General features: G+C 43.7%; 1 long non-coding RNA gene and 1 other non-coding gene across 3 annotated transcripts in view; both read right to left on the bottom strand.

Annotated features, from left to right (window-relative positions):
* The window catches only part of LOC109043868 (uncharacterized), a 161,711-nt gene that overhangs the window by 66,570 nt on the left and 72,205 nt on the right, over positions 1–22,936 (bottom strand). The gene's annotated exons all lie outside the window — the stretch shown is intronic.
* TRNAG-GCC (transfer RNA glycine (anticodon GCC)) lies at positions 2,914–2,984 on the bottom strand. The gene has a single exon. It is a non-coding gene; the product is annotated as a tRNA-Gly (tRNA).

Below are 22,936 nucleotides of genomic sequence, written 5' to 3'. Positions count from 1 at the left end.
TTCCTCGTTGCACCTTTGCTCGACATTTCACCTTTGGCTCGACCGAGACGGCGACCGGAGACCGGAGGCCGACGAAGCCATTTCCCTGGCAAATTAGGAAGGAAAAACGAAACGGCGAAGCCAGAGAAAACCTCACTTTGCCGCCCCCCTCCCTCTCGCTTTTCTCCCTCAGATTTATTTAATTTCATAAACGGGATGAAAATGCCGAGCCAACGCCGCCGCCGCACCGGCCAGGAGGAGGAGAAAGGGGGGGGGGGCGCGAAAGGCAAAAACGGAGAAGAAAGAAGGATTTCATGTCAATTTGTTTTAATAAATAGCCGCCAAAGGCGCTTTTCACAGCTTTTCTCGCCCGCCGCTCAGCGGCGATGCCGGTCTTGAGGAAAATTCCTCGTCCGCATCTCACGCTGTAAAAAGTTCGGTTCATGTTGTACAGCATAGTTTCCGGTCACAGAAACCAAGCTTTGGTTCAACGAACCGGAATTTGGTTCCTAGGACTGAAAACTTCGGTAATCCGAACTAAAAAACTTTGTTGTTCCATATAAACCCTAGCCATCGGTTTTTCAAGAGGAAATGCCAGCTAGTTTTCTTGAAGAAATTTAATAAAAAAAACGAGTGGTGAATACAAATGTCGCAATTGGAGGAATGCATTTTCCCAGTATCTTTCCTGCTTTAAATTCACCGCGAACTGTACCAAAATCCACACAAAATTCGTGTTGGTTTCGTGTTATATTTCCTATATTAACCAAAAGTAACAGAGGAACACAAATATTTTTATCAATGTACGTCGCAAGCTAAGAACAATCGCCGGCGATTTGGGGTGGTCGACAGTGACGACCGAAAAGACGGCGCCTTCATTTTTTGTGATACTCGACGCTTCGTCACGGAGTTAGTTTAGTTGCCTGTCCGATTCAAACACGATTAGGTTCACGGATAACCGAAGTATCCTTTTCAGCGACGAAGAATTGGACGGTATGATATAGTCTGCATTATCTGCGGTGCACTGACAACATACGTTCAACTCTACACTGTTGAATTTCACACGAGGTCTGTAAAAATTGACCTACTGACAATGGCATGTGAAAGGCTGGCTTTTGACTCCCTCAATCACAGAAAAAACCAAATAACCCTCTGTGGATAAGAACTGTTTGAAAAACGACACAGAGAAGAAAAGTTCAAATCATATGGTTTGATTCGGTGCTCCAAATCAATTGAATTTTTGTTCGGCAGACCAAACGTTTAGTTCAGGTAACCGAATATTTCGGCGTAGACTAAGCCAAACAAGAGGTCCACTTATGCGAATCGGTAACATGCAGTAAAAGTTCAGCTACAGGAAGCAGAAGTCCGGTTTGATAAACCAAACTTTCTGATGCACGCAACGGCTCGGTAAATAGAGGCACTCAACCATGCTACGGAAAATCACCTACGAGTTTTCAAACGTTGCCAAATTTCGTATGATAAAGCAACAATTGCCTAATAATTTTATGGCTGGTTACCATTAAAATTGTAATTCGGCTAAGACTGTCAGAACATGTGACAAGAAAATTTTTTCAAAAATTCGTGAAAAAATTAAGTAGAAAAAATGTTCATACAGCGTTTTTCCTTAGCACAATACCATTTTTTGCACTTGGCTTTACGGAGTGGTTTTGGAGGAAATGTTATCGAACAAAAACGTCTTATTTAAATTTCAAAAATGGAATCAGAAGATGTTCACGTTTAATTTTGGGATCCTGTAGAGCAGCGTACCGACGGTTCATGTGACAGGACCATTCTTTTCAGTGTGGGTACACGTTTGACAACGGCGGCGGGCATGGAGCTCGCTGGCCCTGTGGCCGCGGTCGGCGGGAAGATTTCAATAACAAGCGCTCATTAAAAATAATAACTGGCGCACTTCACAGGGCGAATCTCGCCGCGCTAAACCCCCCTCCCCCCGGATCCCCCCGTCCCCTCTAATTCCACCCCCGCGGACCCCGATCTCCTCTTGTTTTCCCGCTCTAACAAACCTGCCCCCTAATAACGGCACCTGCATTTCGATTCGAGTATGCACAAATTCCGACCCTTTTCCTCTTCCCCGGGCCCTTTTGCCGAAAACCCTCAAGACTTAATACTTTCGGATATCGGTTCTGCCCCCCGAGTCGGGGCCGCCTCCTTTTTTCCTGTCCAATTTTCCCCGAGTCCTTCGAGAAGTTGGATCATTAATGTGTTCCCTTTATTTGCATGGCGAGAAGCTGTGTTGCCGTCTAATTTTGGATTTTATAATAAAAGTATATTTTTATTTGATAAACGTAAAAGAAGGAATATTATGGCTTGAAATTTTCGCAGAGTAACCGAGATAGATTTGAATAAACAAAGGAAAGGTCAAAAATCATCCAAAAGTTGTTTTTGTTCTAAAAAAAAAAAAAAAAAAAAAAAACAACCGCGGGAGGTTTGCACTGGCGCATTTTGAAATCCGTGTTTTAAGTGTTTAGTCATCGATATAGCGAAAGGAATTTTTTAAACACAATAAAAAAAAAAAAAAAAAAAAAAAAAAAAAACTACGAATAGCGCAACTCCTATGCTGATGATTCCTTTTCATTTAATTTCTTAGTCAGTTTAACAGTTTCTTTAGCATTAAATGCGATTGCCTTGGCTGAATTCAGAGGAAGGAACTACAATTCCGGGTTCATTTTTAAAGGAACGTATATGCCATTAGTATCCCCATGAAGATTGTTATTTTTAGGGATGATCCAGAAATAGTGCATTCCTTTTGCGTAATACACGTTAGATCAAAATACCACGAGTCTTATGATTCTTCGACAGTTCATGAAAAACGCGTCAATCACTTTAAAAATTTAAAAAATCGTTTAGATTAATTGTGCGGCTAATTGCTACGTTTTCCTAAAGCCTACGTTTGAAATAGAGAATTAAAAACTTTCATGCATCGGCCGGGAATCGAACCCGGATCGCCCGCGTGGCAGGCGAGCATTCTACCATTGAACCACCGATGCTGGATGAAAGGCGACGCTGAAATTTCAGAAGAAATTCCGAATCAACTTCCAATAAATTTAAGTACATCGAAATATTTTATTAGATCATCTAAATTGATTGTAAAGTACTCTCAAGAGTTATACCTACGGCAACTTTTTCTTTTTTTTTTTTTTTTTTTATTTTTTTGTAAATATTTAGTGGGTTTTTATTATTTCAACCTTTAAATTGAGGTGGAGATTTTTCCAGCTTGCTTCGTTGGGAAATACCAATCTAATTGTAAGACGGAGATAATTTTTTACGAACTATAAAATTTACCTCTAATTTCGAAATTTTAGAATTTTTTTTAAACTGCAGAATCAACTCATCGTTTTCTTTCATACGCAGCAACAAAACTCTCGAGCAAATTCATCATTATCGATAAATCACGGATATTCGAACGAACATTCCTGCAACGACGAATGCAATAAGCGCACTCTTCTAAAGCAACAGGATCTAAAAAAAAGTACTTGAAACGTCCACTTTGACAAGAATAGAAAAGGGAAGCTGGGTACAGGGACCATCGGGAGGGGGAGGGGGAGAGGGGTCTACTGGGGAATGCGGCATGACAGGACGGAGTAAAGTGAGTTGTAAAGACACCGGGTTTTCGCGTTGCATTTGGCGAGACGCGAAAACAGCATCTTCCTTTAAAGGGAGGAATGCATCGGATTCCGCTCTTCCACTCCCAGCAGACGCTATCCGCTTCCTCCCCGCTTCGTTGCCAAACACCGCGTCGCATGTTCGCAACACCGATTTTTTTCCTACAAAGGAACGTGGCTTTGCTACCGAGCGAACCGCGAGACTACGACGAGGAGGTAACCATCAGGTCCCATTTGCGGCATTTTCAAATCGGGGTTTCTTTGCCATTTCTGGTTAAAAAAAAAAAGAAGAAAAAATATGAAAATTTTTTTAGAAGCTTAATTCACTTCGTGCTTCCAGAAAATGAAGAGAAAAAAAAATGGAAGCCGTTAACCTATTTGAGGCCCTCCTGATGAAAATTGCTGTTTCAGAAACGACTGAGAATGGCTCCTTCTTCGGTACACAGACCAAATTATTCGGTTGGTGTCACCCACCCGTTTGGTCAAGATGAACGAAATCTTGAGATGGGCCATTAAACAAGGTCTAAATAAGAAGAAAACGACACATACGTGGTCTCATCAAAATCTTACGTAAAAAACGATTCACATAACGGAAATCAACTCCTGAACGGGATATTAACATGTCTATTTGACACCAGATCAAAAATGGTAGTTAGATTACACAAATTTTTGCCATTAAACCAATATTAAGTAATTAAAAACATTTATATCTTATTTAAAGGAGTTGATTTTCAGACTTCCCGTTGTGTGATTAGTTTTCTTAGTGATATTTTGAAGAGAAAACACTTTCATACTTTGCCTAGAGGTCCATTCAGTCCAGCGGACCAAATAGTTAGGTTGAGAACAATTCGATAGTTGTATCGAACCAAGCTGGAGTCCGCATCACTTTAACAGTTCGATTATGTCTGAGTGCACGATCCGGCATTGAAGCCTCGCAAGCGTCTCCAAGTTGAGAAATTTCAAACGTGCGATGCGGCCAAAAACGCGTCGAACGCGTGACGTCACAAGTCAGTTGTGAACGGGATGGGGTTCGGTTTCGGAGCGGCAACCGAGGAGGAATGTAGATTCGGAAGCGGGTAGTGTGGGAATGCTCTGCGGAACGGGGAAGGGGCGAGGCAGCGGTGGCAGCGGCGGAATATGGATTTGCTACATGCTTTTAAAACTTGGCGAAAGGGAAATGGGATGTAAGAGCGATTCCTTGTACGTCAGCTTCATGACGCAGCCACGTCGTCGGGGCCCCTTGACTCTATGCAACCGGCACTACGAGCCTGTGTCACCCATGCCTATATATAGCCTCCGACGAGTCCATCTAAGTGGCATTGGTAAACGTGATACACCCAGCAGCATTTGTCACGGAAACTGTCAAGGCAAAATCCCGTGGTCTTGGTGTCTAAAATTCTTGAATAGAGAACTTGCAGGTGTCCGAAATTTGATGAATTTCGTGTTTAAGTGGAAACTACTTAAGTGAACTGAACATGAGGATACCCTTGGTTCATGAATTGAACAATTATCGAAGAAGGTATGACAAAATGATCTAATTTGCAGGGCCGGATTTACGTACTTGCCGCCCATGGACCGCTAGTATTTTTGCCGCCCCCTTCTCATTCGTTTTGAAACATCAATGAAAAACATCAAATGAACGTGCCAGCGGGGGAGGGGTGCATAAGACGCGTTTGCTGGTGTTGAACACATTTTTTTGAGAAAGCCGTGTCAACGCTACTAGCAAAAGTTCACGGAACTTTGCGCGAAAGTTAAGTTTCGAAAACCTATCTCTGTGTGTACAAGGCCTTCCATTCATAAGAGATGAACGAAAAAATTAGGAAAGAACAAACATAAATGTGGATTAATGATCTTAACTTCCGCCGCCGCGCCTCGCAGACCGCACTATGTTTGACGCAATGCGTGGAGTATTCACGCAGTCATGTAGGCGCTATGCGTCTCACGCTGATCGCACTGTGTTTGCCGCAATGCGTGAGGTATTCGTGCATTCTTGTAGGCGCTAATATGTGTTACATGCCGATCGCCGCGCCGAGGGCTTCTCCTTTTCATCTCAAGTCCTCGTCATCATTTCTTGCTAGGTAAGTCGCGCCGTTCCAGGCCAAATTGCGTGTATTGATTAATCTTCCAAATGCATAGGTTGGCAGCGGCACTTTTTTTAGTGATTTTCGTTTTTCACGTTGTCGCCCTTTTGGGCGCTAAGAGCTGAAGCGAGTTGTCCATACTCTCCCTATAAAGGTACTCCAGTCCAAACTAAAACCTAAAAAAGTTTGAGTGTCCATTCCAGTTGTTCTGTCTTCTTAAGCGACCCGCGCGTCCACCGCGGGAAGAGTGTATTTTCCGAAGGGGGGGGGGGGGGGATCAATCTGTAAGGGAATGAATTAATTTCTTGAGGCATAAGAGCAGCACAGTTATTCCCACTGTGCGACGAACAATTTATCCAGCATCTTCCTTCCCTTGACCCACTGTGCGACGAAAAGTTTGTCCAAAAACTTCTTCCCCCTGACCCACTGTGCGACGATCAGCTTGTCCAAAAACTTTCTCCCCCGACCCACTGTGCGGCCCTGCTCCGGTCGGCTCCCCTCATGCCGCGCACCCCTCGCCTAAAACTTTCAAAGCTCGCCATTCTTAAACGGCTCGGCCGATTTAGCTCAAATTCAATACCAAACCAGTCCTAGGGGAGAACTACCACCTATAAAAATTTCAGCTCAAAATATTCATTTTCGCTCGAGTTATCGAGTGGACAAGATTTCACCTCCCCCCCACTTTCGAGCCCCACCCCTCAAAATCTATTGCCTCAAATTTCAATTTTTTTTCGCAGAATAGTAGTCCTAATGAGTCTCTACAAAATGCAAAAAAATTGGTCAAAATATCTTTCAACGTAAGAAAGATATAACCACTCAAAAATCGAAAAATCTTCAAAAGGCGGAAATACATCGAAAAACGAGCCACCTTGAATATCTGCCGAACGCGTCGGAATTTCGAAAAACGGTAAAAGACGTGTTCGTTTATATCGAGGGGGACACCTTTTGGCGTATTCGACATTTTCCCAAACCGCGGGAGGGGCGCGGGGCGGGGGGTGCCCCACCCGTAAGTCGAACTTTTCAAATGGCACCCCTACTTTTTTATTTCAGAAATCAATTCTACGCAAAAAAACAAGCCACCCTGTCCAAACCGAATGTAAATCGGACAATTTTTCAGTGATTGACAGAGTTTGAAACATTTTTTTCATGCTCTTTTCAAAAATTTCCCACGCCCAATGGAATTGCTGTATCAAACCAAACTCTCCGCCAAAAAAATTCTTAAACATTGCACTTTCGATAAAAAAATAAAAAAAATCTGCTGCACTCGAAATCTGGAGCACGCGGAGCCCTTCTTTGCGACATTAAAATTCGTTATACCGAACATTTCCGAGGGGCGCTCATCGGGAGGGAGTAGTAAGTTTTAGACAAGAATTATTAATCTTTTTTCTGAAGCATAAGAAACCGTGTCCATGAAGAAGCAGTTAAGTAGAAAAACAACGCACCGCGGAAAAATAGCGTCCTCAGAAGTATCAAGGTCCGGCTCAAGTCATTGACCCCCCCCCCCCCCCCAAAAAAAAAGCTAATCCATTTGTTTTTCTACTTAACTGCTTCTTCATGGACACGGTTTCTTATGCTTCAGAAAAAAGATTAATAATTCTTGTCTAAAACTTACTACTCCCTCCCGATGAGCGCCCCTCGGAAATGTTCGGTATAACGAATTTTAATGTCGCAAAGAAGGGCTCCGCGTGCTCCAGATTTCGAGTGCAGCAGATTTTTTTTATTTTTTTATCGAAAGTGCAATGTTTAAGAATTTTTTTGGCGGAGAGTTTGGTTTGATACAGCAATTCCATTGGGCGTGGGAAATTTTTGAAAAGAGCATGAAAAAAATGTTTCAAACTCTGTCAATCACTGAAAAATTGTCCGATTTACATTCGGTTTGGACAGGGTGGCTTGTTTTTTTGCGTAGAATTGATTTCTGAAATAAAAAAGTAGGGGTGCCATTTGAAAAGTTCGACTTACGGGTGGGGCACCCCCCGCCCCGCGCCCCTCCCGCGGTTTGGGAAAATGTCGAATACGCCAAAAGGTGTCCCCCTCGATATAAACGAACACGTCTTTTACCGTTTTTCGAAATTCCGACGCGTTCGGCAGATATTCAAGGTGGCTCGTTTTTCGTGAGACACCCTCCTCGCGGATTCGGGGGAGCGTAACTGACGAGGCTGGAACGGGCAAGACAGCCCGGCGCTACCACTCGGCGGGGGAGGAGGCAGGGGGTTGACGGAGGGGGGGAGGGGGTGCGGTTCGGGCGCCATCCGCCATCGCCGCGGCGTGAGGTGTATCGATCAGGTGTAATGATATTAGGAGCCAATATTCCGAATTGGTTTTTCCCTCCCTTTATTGCTCGTAATATATCTGCCGCCGCCGCGCCGCCCGACTGAAACCGCACTTCCCGCCGCGCGGCCGCCCGCCCGCCGGAGAAATCCCTTCCGCCCGGCTGTGCCGCCCCGCGGAAGAGCGGGGATCCGGCGACGCTGGACTTCATTTCGAAATTGAAGTACCCCATCTGCCTCATTTCGTAAGAGGTCAGCGCCGCGGACATCATTCACCGTCTTACCGCTGCTTACCGCGCCACCGCCGCTATCTTAACCCGCGCCCGGTTCGGGAACGTCCCGTCCAATTGGAATCCGAGAGTGTCCCGTAGCCTCCGTCTGGAACTTATTAAAAATGGAGCACCCAGGAAAAAACCGCGAGCCAATAGGTTAAGTGGGCGCTTTTCGGTTCAGCCCCGGTGGCGCGAACCGACTCCATCCGTTGATGGAACCATGCTTCGGTTCGGTGAAACGGGCTCAGGACGATGCATCCACCTGAGATGCATCCACCCAGCCGTTAGGTTAGGTTAGGTTAGGAATAAGTACACGGAGATTAAACTTCGTGCAAGGGACCCGAAGTTTAGGTCGTATGGATCTCTGAAGTTTACGGATTGAGCATCTGAACACTTTAGGTCCAGCTGCTGAGGTTTGGATCACACATCTGAAACTCCAGTTCTTACAACTGAAGTACTTTGGCGTTAATATCCGGAAAACTTCGGTTCTCACATCCGAAAAACTTCGATTCTCACATCCGAAAAACTTCCATCCTCACATTGAAGTACGATCAGAATGATGTAAGAACTGAAGTTTCAAATGTGTGATCCAAACCTCGACAGCTAGACCTAAGGTGTTCAGATGCTCAATCCGAAAACTTCAGAGATCCATATGACCTAAACTTCGGGTCCCACGCACGAGGTTTTTTTCTTCGTGTAGGTTAGGTTAGGTTAGGGAGGTTACATAAGGGTGGATGCAATGTCACGCATCCCGGTGAAACGAGGGCTGCCTTCTGAACGAATCTTGAGGATTCGGTTACATAAGAGGTTCCGGTTGTATGCAAACCGAGGCTCGACCAAGGAAGCGAGGCTTCCTGGCTCATATTTTAGAGGAGAAATTCGTGTTTTTAATTGTCCTATGCAGATGTGTGACTTATTGGACGAGCCAGCGCAGTGGAGTGGCTACTGAAATTCGCAGACAAAACGGGAGACGAAGGTATAAAGCAGCGAGCCTATTGATTGATGGAAGCGGGTGGTTGCAATAGACATCTACAAGAGACTTTGGGGCCTTGTCCACACGAGCACGGTTCGCGGAACTTGTTCCAGGAACTTATTATAACTCAGCTGTAACTTGTTCCTTGAACTCCCCAGATCGCGGAACTTATTCGTCCGAACTGCGCTCGTGTGGACAAGTCCTGCGACTCCTACAGTTAGTTAAATCATTTCCCTTAAAACGCCAACTTTGATGACTTTCCTCAAAGATACTAATTTTATCGGAAGAAATTTGGCAACTTCCGAATAAGCCGTTACGCTCCATAATCCGTTTTCCCTCACCATTCTAGGATGGTTCATACGGCGTTTTTCCCTGGCCTGGCAGCGTGTAGCCGCCCGACAAACGCACAAGCGAGCCGGTTTATATCAAAGTCTTCAATCCGCAGAACTAACGATCACCGCCCGGCACCGGGAGGGGGGGAGGGGGAGGAGATCCGACTCGCGATTGAGTTCACCGGGAGGAAAACGCCGAAAAGCTACTGTGTGGGGGGGGGGGGATGCTGGATGCTCTGATGAAATCGAATTGTCAATTTTACGCAAGGTTTATCCCGCGCTCGGGCGGCGAGCCCCCTCCCCCCTGCCCTCCCCAGCCCCCCGTCGGCTGCCGGAGAGCGATAACTGCACGGAGAGGGCAAACCGCACCCTTGATTGTTTCGGGGAGGGGGAAGGTCAGACGCGGCACGAGGGTCGCGGGAGAAATCCCTCCGTGGCACCCGCCGGGTTCCGCTTCTTCGACTTGGAGACGCGCTTCCCTGAAGCTTGCTCACCGTTCTGCCGTGCTAGGAAAGAACACCGTATGAACATTCCAGAGTTGCCAAATTGCCTCGGATAAAACGTTATTTTTGAGGACAATTATGTATCTACTACTTTGGAATTTTCAGACGTTTTGGATAAGATTGCGAACAAAATTGTCTGAAAAAATGGAAGAAAAATATTCACAATTTTCCAAGTAAATTGTGTTTTTATTGAAAAAATATGGCAAAGTCTGAAGGCTCATACGGCGTTCTTCCTTAGCACGGAGGTGCCGTTTTCTACTCAGACGAAAGGGGAGCGCTGCTCCCTCGGAAAATCCTGAACAAGAAGGAAATCGTGATGTCTAGAATTGGACGTATGGTAACAATTCTGAAGCTCATTTTTCTCGAACGACCCCCATTGGAAGTTCGTGCTAATATGCACAACTATCCATTACGGAATGCAATTTCATAAAATTTCTTTTTGCTGGAGGAGATTCTCAAAATTTCATTGACTTTCAAGGGCTGATAACAAAATTTGCGAGGAAATCTCAAGATTTCAACGGATAAGTTGAAAAAAAAGTTGAAAAGTTCTTTTCAAAATTCGAAAGTGTATTTTCACTACTCCTCACTGGAAAAAAACTACATTGGATCTAGAGTCCAGACTCTTGAAAACATTGACAAGAAAAAATACTCTTGATTCAATCGGATTTTTGCTTGAATCAAAACGAAATCCGCTTAAATTAAGTGGCTTGGTTCTTGATTTAAGCTAGATTTTGATTGAATCAAGAGTACTTTTTCTTGTCGATGTTTTTAAGAGTCTGGACTCTAGCTACAATGTGTTTTTTTTCCAGTGCTGAGTGTTTCTGAGTCTTTTATGAGTCTATTGTGAGGATGTCACACAATCACAATAAACGCAACCAGCACATCAAATACATCAAACACATCACAAAAACAAAAAAATGCTGTTAGATATCACGAGACAAAATTCCATTAACTTCTGCATCTCTAGTGCGGGGATTTCCCGTACAATCGGGGAGCCCACAGTGCGACGAGGGGACTATTCTCCCCCGAATTTTGTTTGCGCTCTCCGCTTTTCAATTTCTTCGACGTTTCCTCAACTTCCTGCCCTTCTCACCCCCCCTTTTTTTTCTCGTGCGCCCCATCCTGCGCCGCAACCACTCTCGTTGCTTCGTGCTCAATTTTTCGACTCGATACAAATAAAACAATCATCCTGTACCTCTTTAATAAGCTGACTCGTGCTTTCCATTCGGCTTTTCCGTGTCGCCTTTCCCACGCTGCCAATTTTTCACCAAGAAAAGCTTACGGAAAATGAATTTTTTTAGAGGAGAGCGTCCCTGCTGAGATCCTTTAATGGGAAGAATTAAAACTCGGTTAAAAACTTCGTAACACTTCAATGTTCTCGTCAACAATCAAGGTCATGCGGTCAAAATAAACTAAAAATGTATAAGGCAACGACCAACCCATCAACGGCAACGAGTCGATGTGACGTCATGTCCGGTTTATATAAACTGCGTGACCTTTAGATATTGGCGAAAGTATTGATGGTTTGATCAGGACCAAGGCTACGGAATTTAATCACGAATGGAGTCTTTTTAGAAATTTTCTACCGTGAATTATTTTTAGACGAAAACTCATCATGCCTAGGCCTAACGTGTCTACGGTTGTGCTGACCCTTCGAAGTTAAACCGTTAAGTTCATTAAAAAAAAGCTCGCTGAGATCAAGGTAATCTTTCCCTTAAAAAATGACGGAGCCAGGGGTGTAGCTAGGAAATTTCTCTGGGGGGGGGGGGGGGCATGGGACCACCTCTCGTGGTGAAGAGAGCGGGGGGAGGGTGAGGAATGAAGGATCCCGTTTTTCTGGGGGGGCAGGCCCCCCCCCCCCCCCAGGACCCCCCTAGCTACGCCCATGGACGGAGCACACGGAATATTACGCTTATTGTAATTAACTGGTAGTTCAAGAGGGGGGAAAAAGAAAATGAGCCTAAATATCTCCATGCAACTGCCAACTGTCAATGAATATTTCTGGATACGGAAAGAATATCTCATGAAAAGTTATCGGTTATCTTTCCGTCAGAAAAGTAAAACGTGAGCGGAGATTTTGACGCCGCAATTATTATGAAAAGTTTTCCATCGATGAACAATTACTTTTGAAAGACTTTAGTTTCATGATTTCGATTTCAGGTTTGTAAATTTATCTTTTTGGGCTATACTTGGCAATCTGATGTTTGTGCACCGAGTGCAACTGTGGGTACATGTTTTCATCTCCTTCCTCATTTATTCTATTTTCTCCTCCCGTTGAATTCCGAGATGCGCAATTTTTTTCGCCTCTAATCAGGATCCACTCATCCTTTAGCTACCGTTAACGGAGGCAAAGATTGCGGCTTCATTTCGCGAATCGATATTCGACTTGCTCCCCTCCAGTGCTTCCACGGGGAGAAAAATTGTGGGAGACATGTGGGAAAGGGAGGAAAAAACTGTGAATTCTAGCAGCCACAAAGCGGAAACTACAGAGGCAGATCAATGGGCAATGCGGACGCATTTAAATCAAATATTTCCATCTGGATTAAACATTTTCAAAAAAGACAAATACGGAAGTAATCGAAAATAGTTCGGCACTGTTAATTTAAGAACTTTAAGTTTAATGGCATTAAGTAATCTACTTCTCTGTTAAAACAACACTAATAGACGCGACGACGTGAAATGCAATTACGCCGATTTTGGATAAATCCGTCCATTCAAACTTGAGAAAAACCACTTTATCTACTCAAGATCAAGTCATTTCTTCTGTCGTTTTGTCCTCCGTCCATAGTAATCTTTGAACGGTATGAAATTCCACCTGAACCAGCTTCCGAATTCCAATATTAGAATTGAATCCGTCCCGGCGAAAAAAGGGGCAAAAAGCCTGCGGGTTCAGGACAATATGTGGAATTGCGATATGCGTACGTACTGTCCGGAACAGGGAAAAACTTCTCTCAAGTGCTAAACGTGATTTTTGTGCGACATTACTCGTTTAGAAATCTCCTTAATGGGTTGTATTTCATGCAGGCAAAATACCCATTCAAACAAACTCGTAGAGCTAAGTGACGGGCGCGTTTTCATTAGGTACGCTGATTCGGTCATGTGTCAATTGGTGAGGGAGGTGGGCGTGTTTTAAAAAAGGCGTCCAATCACGAGGGATGATGAACATTCTGCCGTGCTAGGGAAAAACGCCGTATAAAGCTTCAGGCGTTGCCAAATTTCCTTTGATAAAACGCGAATTTCCTGCTAAACTTATGAATATTTCCCTCCCAATTTCTCAGATAATTTTGTTCACAAGTTCACCTAAAGATTCTGAAAATTTAAAAAAAAAAATATTCAGAACAATCCTTAAAAATAAACATTTTATCGAAGGAAATTTGGCAACTCTCGAATGTTCATACGGCGTTCTTTCCTAGCACGGCAGCATAAGTATAGGCTGTGTAAACAGACAAGGCGTGCAAAATGTACCTTAATTGGCTGGCTTATAGGTAGTCATTCGCTGCCAAATGTATTTGGTTAAGGGGATGTACTTCATGGTAGTTTCTGTCATTCGTTGCTAACGAATCAAATTCAGAGGTGATTCCCACCTGAAAAGAGGATGCAGAGTTAGCATGAAAGGTGATGAAAGGATAGTAGAGGTTTCGCCAATCGCCATATTTGCCTTCAATTTTCGAGATAGGCCAGATATTAAATTGTGTTCTATGTTATCCATTAATCTTGCCTTGTAAGAAACTTGGATCTGATGGTAACTCTGCTTCCCAATTAAGACTTCGTCAGCCATGAGTTATTTTCATCAATCTTTCTCATTTATTGTATTATTAATAATTATGGGGACGATTATTCGACATGTCATGTACTCTTGTCACCAAGAAAGGACTAGTTTGCTGAACTTCTTCGGCAAACTTCTAAAATTAGCATGCTTCACTAATCTGTAAGGGGAAACTAGTGTGGGTTACCAAAATTAAATAAATATACCTCTTGCAAGAGAAAAATACTTGATTTTCGATGGTAGTTTTTTGGGAATTCGGGAGAAAGTATTATTGCCGTAGTGGCATTCCGTTCACCAATCGTTGCTAATCCCGCACATTTATCTTTTTAAGCACTGGAAAAAAAACACATTGGATCTGGAGTCCAGACTCTTAAAAACATCGACAAGAAAAAATACTCTTGATTCAATCGGATTTTTGCTTAATAAATCAAGAACCAAGCCTCTTAATTTGAGCGGATTACCTTTTAATTTAAGCAAAAATCTGATTGAATCAAGAGTATTTTTTCTTGTCGATGTTTTTAAGAGTCTTGACTCTAGATCCAATGTGTTTTTTTTCCAGTGAGGGCTGAACAGAACACATTTTCCAAAGCGACGCAAAAACTTTCGACTTTCTGATTTGGCAACAGCGCTTTGAACGGGGGGCTCAACTTAAACGTTGGGAGCCCCTCTCCTGCTCCCTCCTCCATTTTTGGTATACACTAATTATCCCGTTCCCCGTTTACAATATCCGCATCCGCCATTCAAAGCAAACAAAGAGCCAAATAGTGGGGGGCTAATTAAAAAGTATTAATTAACTTAAATGAAACTTAGGTTTGTTAATTAACGCCAGAGTGAAAAGAGGGGAGGGGGCGTGGGGAGATGGAACCCCCGTTCTCCACTACACGCGGAGCGAGTAGGAAACCTTTAGTTTTCGAGGGCTCCTAGGGTTCAGGTTGCCAAACCCTGATATTTCACTCGGGAACCGGTGTGGAGGATCGTCGAATTTCTCCGTGGCACGGCAAGTCGATTCGTGGCGCGATGAATACAGGTCGGCTTTGTTTTTCGAAGTTTTCCCCTGTGTTATTAATTTCATTCAACTGCGTGCACGATTTAAACCTTCATTACGGTGAGGTCGTTTAGGTACTTTCAAATGCACCCCCTTGTGTTTCGTTCGAGCCGCTGTGTTCAAGAAGTTTCTAGTCTTGCCAGCTCGGTCGAATACCTTGAGAGCGAAAGAGCCAAAAAGGTTCATGGTTTTCTTACAGTGAGGTTTTATAAACAGTGGATGTGTTTTCCAAAGTTTTAAGAGTCAGGAAACAAGAAAGATTCGAATGAGACGTTTAAAATCTATGCTATCGTCTCCTTCTCGAAGTGGAAAATGAGTGAACGTTATTATTAGAAATTTTTACAGAAAACCAGTAAAAATGAAAATGTTGTATAATAATGTTTATTAGTTTCCCGTTGGGAACATACGATGTTACAAGTGTCTGTTGCGTCGAATCGGAGACAAGTTTTCCCAATTTCACCATCGAATTGTATCCGGGCCTTTGCCCACGCACAAACTGAAGCTCACAGGTACACTCATTCAGTGCAGTTGTTGAATGTTGCCTCACAAAATTTACCGAGTTGATGTCTTTTGTGAGGAATTGATAAGTCTATTATTGTGAGCTTCAGTTTGTGCGTGATGGGCATGGGCATGAGCAAGGTCCTTCAAACTTCAGACCGAAGATTAACACTATTTTTCAACTGATGATAATTTATGAGGAACTTTCTGAGTTCTGATGCCTTAGTATTAAACCAATAAATTGGATGAATGTCAGGCTGACTATTTTGCAAAGCTAGTTTGTCAAACTAGGTCTCAAATGTGAAACAGATTGAACGAATTTTCGGTCATCAGACACTTTGAGGCGTTGACTCGAAAATACTTGTCGCACTAAAGGGAAAGTAACAGAGCGAAGTTTCTAAAATAACTTCAAACTTCCTTCAGAAACTGACCAACTCGATCATTCTTACGGTTAAGGGCTCTCTTTGGGAATACTTAATAAAATGTGATAAAAACATTTCACAACCTTTGAAAATTTACGGCTGCACTCAGACTCATAATGGATTTTTTCCCCCCAAGTTAGGGACTTTTTTCAACAAGATATTCAAATTTTCTCAGTCGGCATATTTTCTGCTTTTTATTTTTCGTCGCAATTACTATACCTGTCTCTTCCCATGGTCAAAATGAGGACTGTAAACTTAGACGAAGAGCGATAGCAAAGAAACAATACCTGTAAACAGTATGTACCACAATGGAGGTTTCAGATTCCAGACTCTTCGCTCAACATCAACTTCTCTCGCGAACAAAAGCACCGAGCTGAGTACGCACCTGAAACAAAATCAATTGTGACGTCAGAAACATTTAGTGAAGACTGATCCAACGGTGATAACAATAAGTTGCAGAGTCAACTGACAATGAATTGAATAAAAAATGCAAATATACAAGGTTGATTTTTTGTTTCGTGAAACGATATCATTGGAACTAGATTGGAACTGTGTGATTTCATAAATGACTGGGTTTTAGTACCTCATCATAAAGCTTTTTCAAGGCGTTCCTCTTCACTTTCTCCTGACTTTCCGAAAACTCCTTGATTTTATAGATTCTGTAGGGTCCTTGCTCCATCATTACCTTTCTTTCAATACTTCCTTACACGTATACAAAGTTTAATACTCGCCAATTTCCGAAAGAAATAGAAAATCGAAGAACGAAATCAAAAAAGAAATGTAAATTGCGACAAAAATGACAAAAATTCCGGACCTTCTTGCGGAAATCCGCACTTTATCAGTACTTCCGGACCGCCCATAAAAAATCGGTACTATTTCCAGACTTTCCGGAAATTCCAGATTTGCAGACACCCTGGCATACATGCTGCTTTATCCAAGCTCACCACAACGATTCCGTATGTTCGTACCTTTCCAGGAAAATCCGGAATTTTCGAAATCTGTAAGAATCCGTGCTCTCCCAGCGTACCCGTGTTCCGCACGATAGACATCCTGATTTCAATTCGCAGTGGTCCATTGGGTCGGAGACCCGGCAAGAGTGCGCTCGGCGGTGTAACCGAATCCCTTCCGCCAGGGCCGGGGCAATTAGCACCCGGCGCGAAGGGCGCGAAGCGAGGAATCGTCCCGAGGGGGGCCGGGGGGGCGGAAGGGGGTGAATTTTAAATTACGATCCGCGATAATTAACCTTAATTTTTCGTACGGTATTTTTTCTCCGCCGCTACCGCCGCGCGCCACCCGCTCGGGCGGGGAAGGGGGTGGAAAGCGGGGGGGAATCGGTGGCGGGAAAATTATGGGGCGCTAATTTGGAGCGACTGTCGCTGCGTCGCATTCGTATTCCGCCGCTAATGAGAAAGCGATTCGAGCTCGCGCTCTGCCCGCAGCGCACCGCGCACTGGGGCAGGACCACTGCCAAGTCGACGCTTTTCGGTGTGTTAGACTTCGGCTCGGTTATTTCAATTAGGGTGAGGGTTTGACGATTTCAAATGTATTATGGAGAGACAGCGGTTTTTGGCTCAAATACAATAGTCCAGGCAAATGAGGGAAAGAGCCTGCAAAAATCCCGGGTAGTAATGTTTTCATCGATTCATACGTAATTTTTGACGCTGAATCCGAATTTTAACTTTGCACAGAAAAATTCGGACCGAGAAGTTTCCAAATTTGGCAAAAATGGCCTAAAATTGGCCTTTTTCCGGATTCCGGAACGTAGAATGCTGCTATAAAAGACCTAACGCGGTCTGGCGTAGATGGAGGGTTTTTCCCAAGTATAAATGCAGAAAAACTTATTTCACGTGACATTACTTAAAATAGTAACGTATTTTCTGCAGAAAGCCATCAAAAAGAGAGTTTGAACCCTTGGCAAACTCAAGCTCTGGATGGAATCTTGAGTACGTACTTCTTGAGTATTTCAATTTGATTGCGGTTAGGTGACACCATTATTGCATATAATTAATTACCACACCAAGATTGGCGTTCTAGATGAATTAAATCAGTGTCTCGACTGGGTAGCTTCGTATTCCATGCGAACTTGTATTTTTTTCGCGTGCAATTACTTTCTCGCTCCCCTTGCTATCTTGCTGTCTTTTTGTGTACTATTCGAACAGATTCATCATACTGTCGTTTTTCCCGTATGAGGGAACGTAACTCCATTCCAAGGTTGCAAAATTGACTAAAAAAATCAATCTTTTACGAGAATAAACCTGCATACTAAGCTTCAAAAATGTGTCTGATTTTTTCATGAGCTCAGAGGAAACATTAGTGAAATTTTCAGTTAGAAATTCCCAAAATCTCCCGATAAAAATGCAATTTGCGCGGACAAATCTGGCAACATTGAAATGTAGTTACGTTCTTTCGTGAAAGAAAAGACGATTAGATCCCTGAAACCTCGCTACATCAATTCAGATTTTCCCATGTCAACTCCCCGAGCCCGACCGCAAATAAAACGGCAGCAGCGGGACGAAAATTCCACGGGCGGACGTTGAGGGTGCAGGGGGGGGGGGGGATCCAGGGCGAAAATTGGACTTCGGTAGCGGGGTGGGGGGTGTGTGGGGGGGATGAGAACGGGGTTCGGAAAGGAGTCGGATGCCAATTATCACGCGCGTGGAGAAATTATAAACCTTTTTTTTATGGGAGCTGAAGAAATAGTAAATCATTGGCGCGTCCAATTAAAATGAGTTTTCGCATTCGCGCCCGCGTAATTATCTTTTCCGAATTGACGTCCGCGCTCCTCTCCGTCGCTCCGTGGGCCCTCCCGCTCCGGGACGGAATAACGTCAAATTACCGGGAACGCGGTGAAATGGTGGAGAGCGCGTTAAACGTGCCGGGAATTAGTGGGAGTTATCAATTAAAGGAATGTTTCGGTAATTTTATTGTCTTCTCGTAAATTTACTGTGAATTCGTGAGAGAAAAAATGTAAAACATACTAGAAACAAAACGATCAGTAAACCGTAAGGGACCGTCCCTAAATTACGTAACGCTTTGGAAGGGGAGGGGTCAAGTAGAGTCCCTTTATACTGAGAGTCAAGACAATGTGAATCCATCTCTGATTGGTTCCCGTATTTTAGGCCTCCACAGTGTCACAAACGGGAATAAAGAATAAAAATCGCATGCGACATTTCAGCACGAAGGGAATCCCAAAATAGTGGAAGGTCCTCGTCAAAAATAGTTCAAAAATTCCTGAACCTTTGAAATATTCTTTGAATTGTTTCAATAATTCGAGCTCCCCGGTAAGTTCGACGCCTATGCGATGAAATGAAAGACGGGCCTCAAAAAAGTAGACAATAGTTCTCAGAAGGTTAACGACGCCGTTTATGGATTCGCAGTTGAAGCTGACGAAGTGATAGAAAAGTGATTTTTTTCGAGTAGACAACTATTCGCGCTCTCTGGCAAGTTTTTTGCCTATGCGACGAAATTGAAGGCTGACCTCCAGCGGACGAAATCCATCAGAATTACGAACGATATTGAGGGATAAAGATAAGAAATCCTGCGATGTCCGTCATCCAAAAACAACAACATCAACGAAACTGATCAAAATCAAACCAAAGAAATTGCAATAAAATAAAATGAGATTGATTTGTGGATAATTTCTTGATCAATTTTCATTTTGGTGCGATGAAAATAACAATTCACTCTTGATAAATCACAATTTGATTATATTTTCATTATTTTTGTTGTATTCGAGGCACCGCCATCTGGGTGCACTCATTTGTGGCTTCATGAGCGAGAACCCATCAGAATTGGATTTATTTTTTGGCCACTTTCAGCCCAACCGAGCCCGACCACAAGTGAGATGTCGTAACTCTGGGTATAAGAGGACTCTAATCAGAATGACACATAGTTCAAGTGCTGAGTCAAAGTATGCAGTCGCTTAGCTACGTTTCCAAAGGACTTGCTATTCATTCAAATCATACTCCCCGGTAGTCTGACTCCGACATTCATCGTTACTCTTCTTCTTTCTCTCCTGTTTTTCATCAGTTTCTTTTCCATCCCTCTCATTTTAGCGTCCTCGTCGAGATTGCGCCTGGTGCACCCGTTCGTCTTGCCCCACCTCTTTAATCCAGCTCTGAGAGAAGAGGAAGACACAGGAGGAGGGCGTAGATGAAGAGGAAAAAGGAGAATTGGAGGAAGAAGAGACAAGAAGAAAAAACAGGAGGAAAAGATAAAGGGAAAGCAAGAAAAGAGAGAGAATAAGAAGAGAGAGTAAAGGACATGTGAGGGGAAAACGCTTTCCTCACTGCTTGCGATGGGAAAGCCCCGTGGCCCGACCCGGAAAAGCGGGGAAAGCGGCGGGAGGAGGGGTGGAAGCGGAGGGGGGCCTCGCTTTCGGCCGAGGGATTAATTTGTAGGAGTGGGCCGGCTAATGCGGGATAAGCCGGGGCCGTTTAGCTGTTAAACGGCCTCTTTCGGCGCGAGCGCGGGGGGACGGGGGGCACGCGGGGGGCGTCGCGGAAAATAAAATTACGGCGAGCGCGAGAGTCGTTGACTCGCGGACGTCGGCGGCGTCGGCGTCGCGTCGCGTTGGAACACCTGTTGCCCACACCTCCCCCCCTTCCCCGCCGCACCCGGGCGCACGCCTCAAGGTCGCGAATTAATTTCGAGCTTCCACGACCCCCGGCCCCCTCGCGCGGGCGCTGTTGTTTTAGACCCCCGGCGAGCTCGTGCCGTTCCTGGCGCCCTCTAGAGTCCCTTTATGCTGAGAGTCAAGACAATTCGGCTCATGGATGTCACAAACGGGAATAAAGATTACAGAAATTGAACGTTTTTCGTAATCTTTGATCGGCCCATCCTCAAATGGCCTTTCTCCGTTCCTCCTCTCATTCCGTTTGTTCCTTGCCGAACCCGTAATTCCCTGGTCCATTCCAGATTATAATCTTTGCAATTGGTGAAAATGTAATCTTTATTCCCGTTTGTGACACTGTGGAGGCCTAAAATACGGGAACCAATCAGAAATGGATTCAAATTGTCTTGACTCTCAGTATAAAGGGACTCTAGCGCCCTCCATGGTGGGATTCCGCCGGTCAGCCCGTCACTCTCCTATCATCCGCCGCCGCCGCACGCCGCGCCGCGATGGGGGCATGGCATAATCAGTGGAGGGTCTGAGGCTTCAACCTGAAAAACTGATCATCTCATGATTTTTAGTTCCTTTCCTTTTTAACCCTCTCCTTCGTTTCCTTCTTCTTCTTCCTCTTCATTTTATCTCCATCTCCGCCTTCTTCTCCTTTTCTTTATTTTTTTCTAACGCTGCCTTTCATTCATTTCATCATTTTCATTCTTCCCCTTCTATTTTTGTCTATATTGATCCTCCATCTTCTTTTTTGCCCTTTTTTATTCCTTTTCATTCTTCTCATTCTTGGCTACTCCTTCTTCCCTATTCCTCATTTTCATTGTCCTCAGCTACTGCTTCTTCTCCATCCCATTCCCTCCTAATCATTCATTTCAAAACTCTTACCCTCCCCTTTTTATTCCAATTATCTCCTACATTTTTTATTTCCCTTCTCTTTCTTGCCGTTCTCTTCCTTCCTCCTCCCCCTCTACTTTTTCTTCATTCATTCTACTCCGCCTAAATTTTGCCCTCTTCTCTCTTCACACTCATTTTCTTCTTCTTCTTCAAGTCATTCTAGCTTCTTGTTTTCCGGTTGAGCTAAAAATTCTTTAGGATTCGATTATAATTGAAAAAACATGGTATAAAACTCTCTTTCCTGCATGATGGACTTTGTCCAGTTTATGGATTTAGTTGGATAAAAAGAGCTGAATGAAAGAGGAAAAAAAAAAGATTGACTGAAAACGCAAACGATTTCTTCAGGTAATTGGCCTTGTATCAGGATTGCGCCTAAAATAGGCCGAGGTGTGCAGAAAGGAACCAAGCACACAGACAGATTAATAGGAAACGACCACCTGTTTCGGGGCAGGAAATTAATGTCAGTTGTGTCGTTCTTTGAAAATAAAGAAGATAACCTAGAAAGTTGGGTACTTCTGGCTCCACTTGCTGTGGATAATTGTTTCTCGCTGATCCCAGAATCTGAAGGGGGTCATCACCCTGTAAAATCATGAGCCAAAGCATTTCAGATTTCGTCACAGAGCGAATTCCTTCACGACTTACGATAAGGGGGATGCTGGGTGGGGATGGGAAGGGAAGCGATCACGGGTTTGGAATAAATTCAAAGAGCGAACTGAGATTAAAATTTTATGCTCAGCGAATAACGACAGAAAGAGGGGTGAAATGGAATGAATTTTGCTGGAGGGAACTTAGAGCAATGCAACGTTGCTGAGATTTTGCAACGCATACATTTACAAAAAATTAAGTGAAAACAGATAAACAAATGAAATTTGCAAGATAATAATGTAATACTATGACGCACGCACATTTGTGCGTGTGCGTGAATACTAAAAAAAGTATAGTGGGGCTAACTAAAAACCATAGTATCGTGAATATGGCATCAAGTGTTTCGCCGAAACTATTGGATGGAAGTAATCAAAGTCCTGGTGACATTTAGATGGGACTGCAGTTTGCAATAAGGAATTACTATATTTCTGACTCTTTGTAGGAAAAACTAAAGTGCCTTAAGTTTCCCAATGCAGACAGAGGATTTTATGACTGAACTAGAAATAGTAGTATCTTATTGAGGAATATAGTCTATGTCATGCTAGAGCTCGCTACATGCAATTCGGCTTTTGATTATCCCTCAACCCAAAAGGCTACCTCGGTCCGTGCACCATACTTCCTTCCGTGTGCTTTCCATAGCGGTAAGATGAGAAAGCACGTATTGTGATGCCGTAATTCTTAACCTATCCACCGAATCGATTTTTGAACTATCATCTGACGACCTTGATCGATAAATCACTATATTAACAGACCTAGTGGGGCAATTGCCTTTGCATTTCAAAAGGCCTAGATACACGAAAAAAATGTATCAAATCGCTGAAAACTTGATTCATTTCTTTATTTAGATACCATATTAAGTGTCATGTTAGGTCACTTCCCCCCCCCCCCCCAGTTTTGGTAAAATAACTTGACTACCAGCAGCGGTCCATTTTTACGATTATCAGGAACTATTGTCTTTAGCTAATCCCTAAAATCACGTGTCTGCATACGAAAACTGAGGGCTGAGGGCAGATATGTTATT

This window comes from Bemisia tabaci, chromosome 3, assembly GCF_918797505.1.
Source record: "Bemisia tabaci chromosome 3, PGI_BMITA_v3".
Lineage (NCBI taxonomy): Eukaryota > Metazoa > Arthropoda > Insecta > Hemiptera > Aleyrodidae > Bemisia > Bemisia tabaci.
Note: the sequence above shows the minus strand (reverse complement) of the source record. Positions and strands in the feature narration are given on the sequence as shown.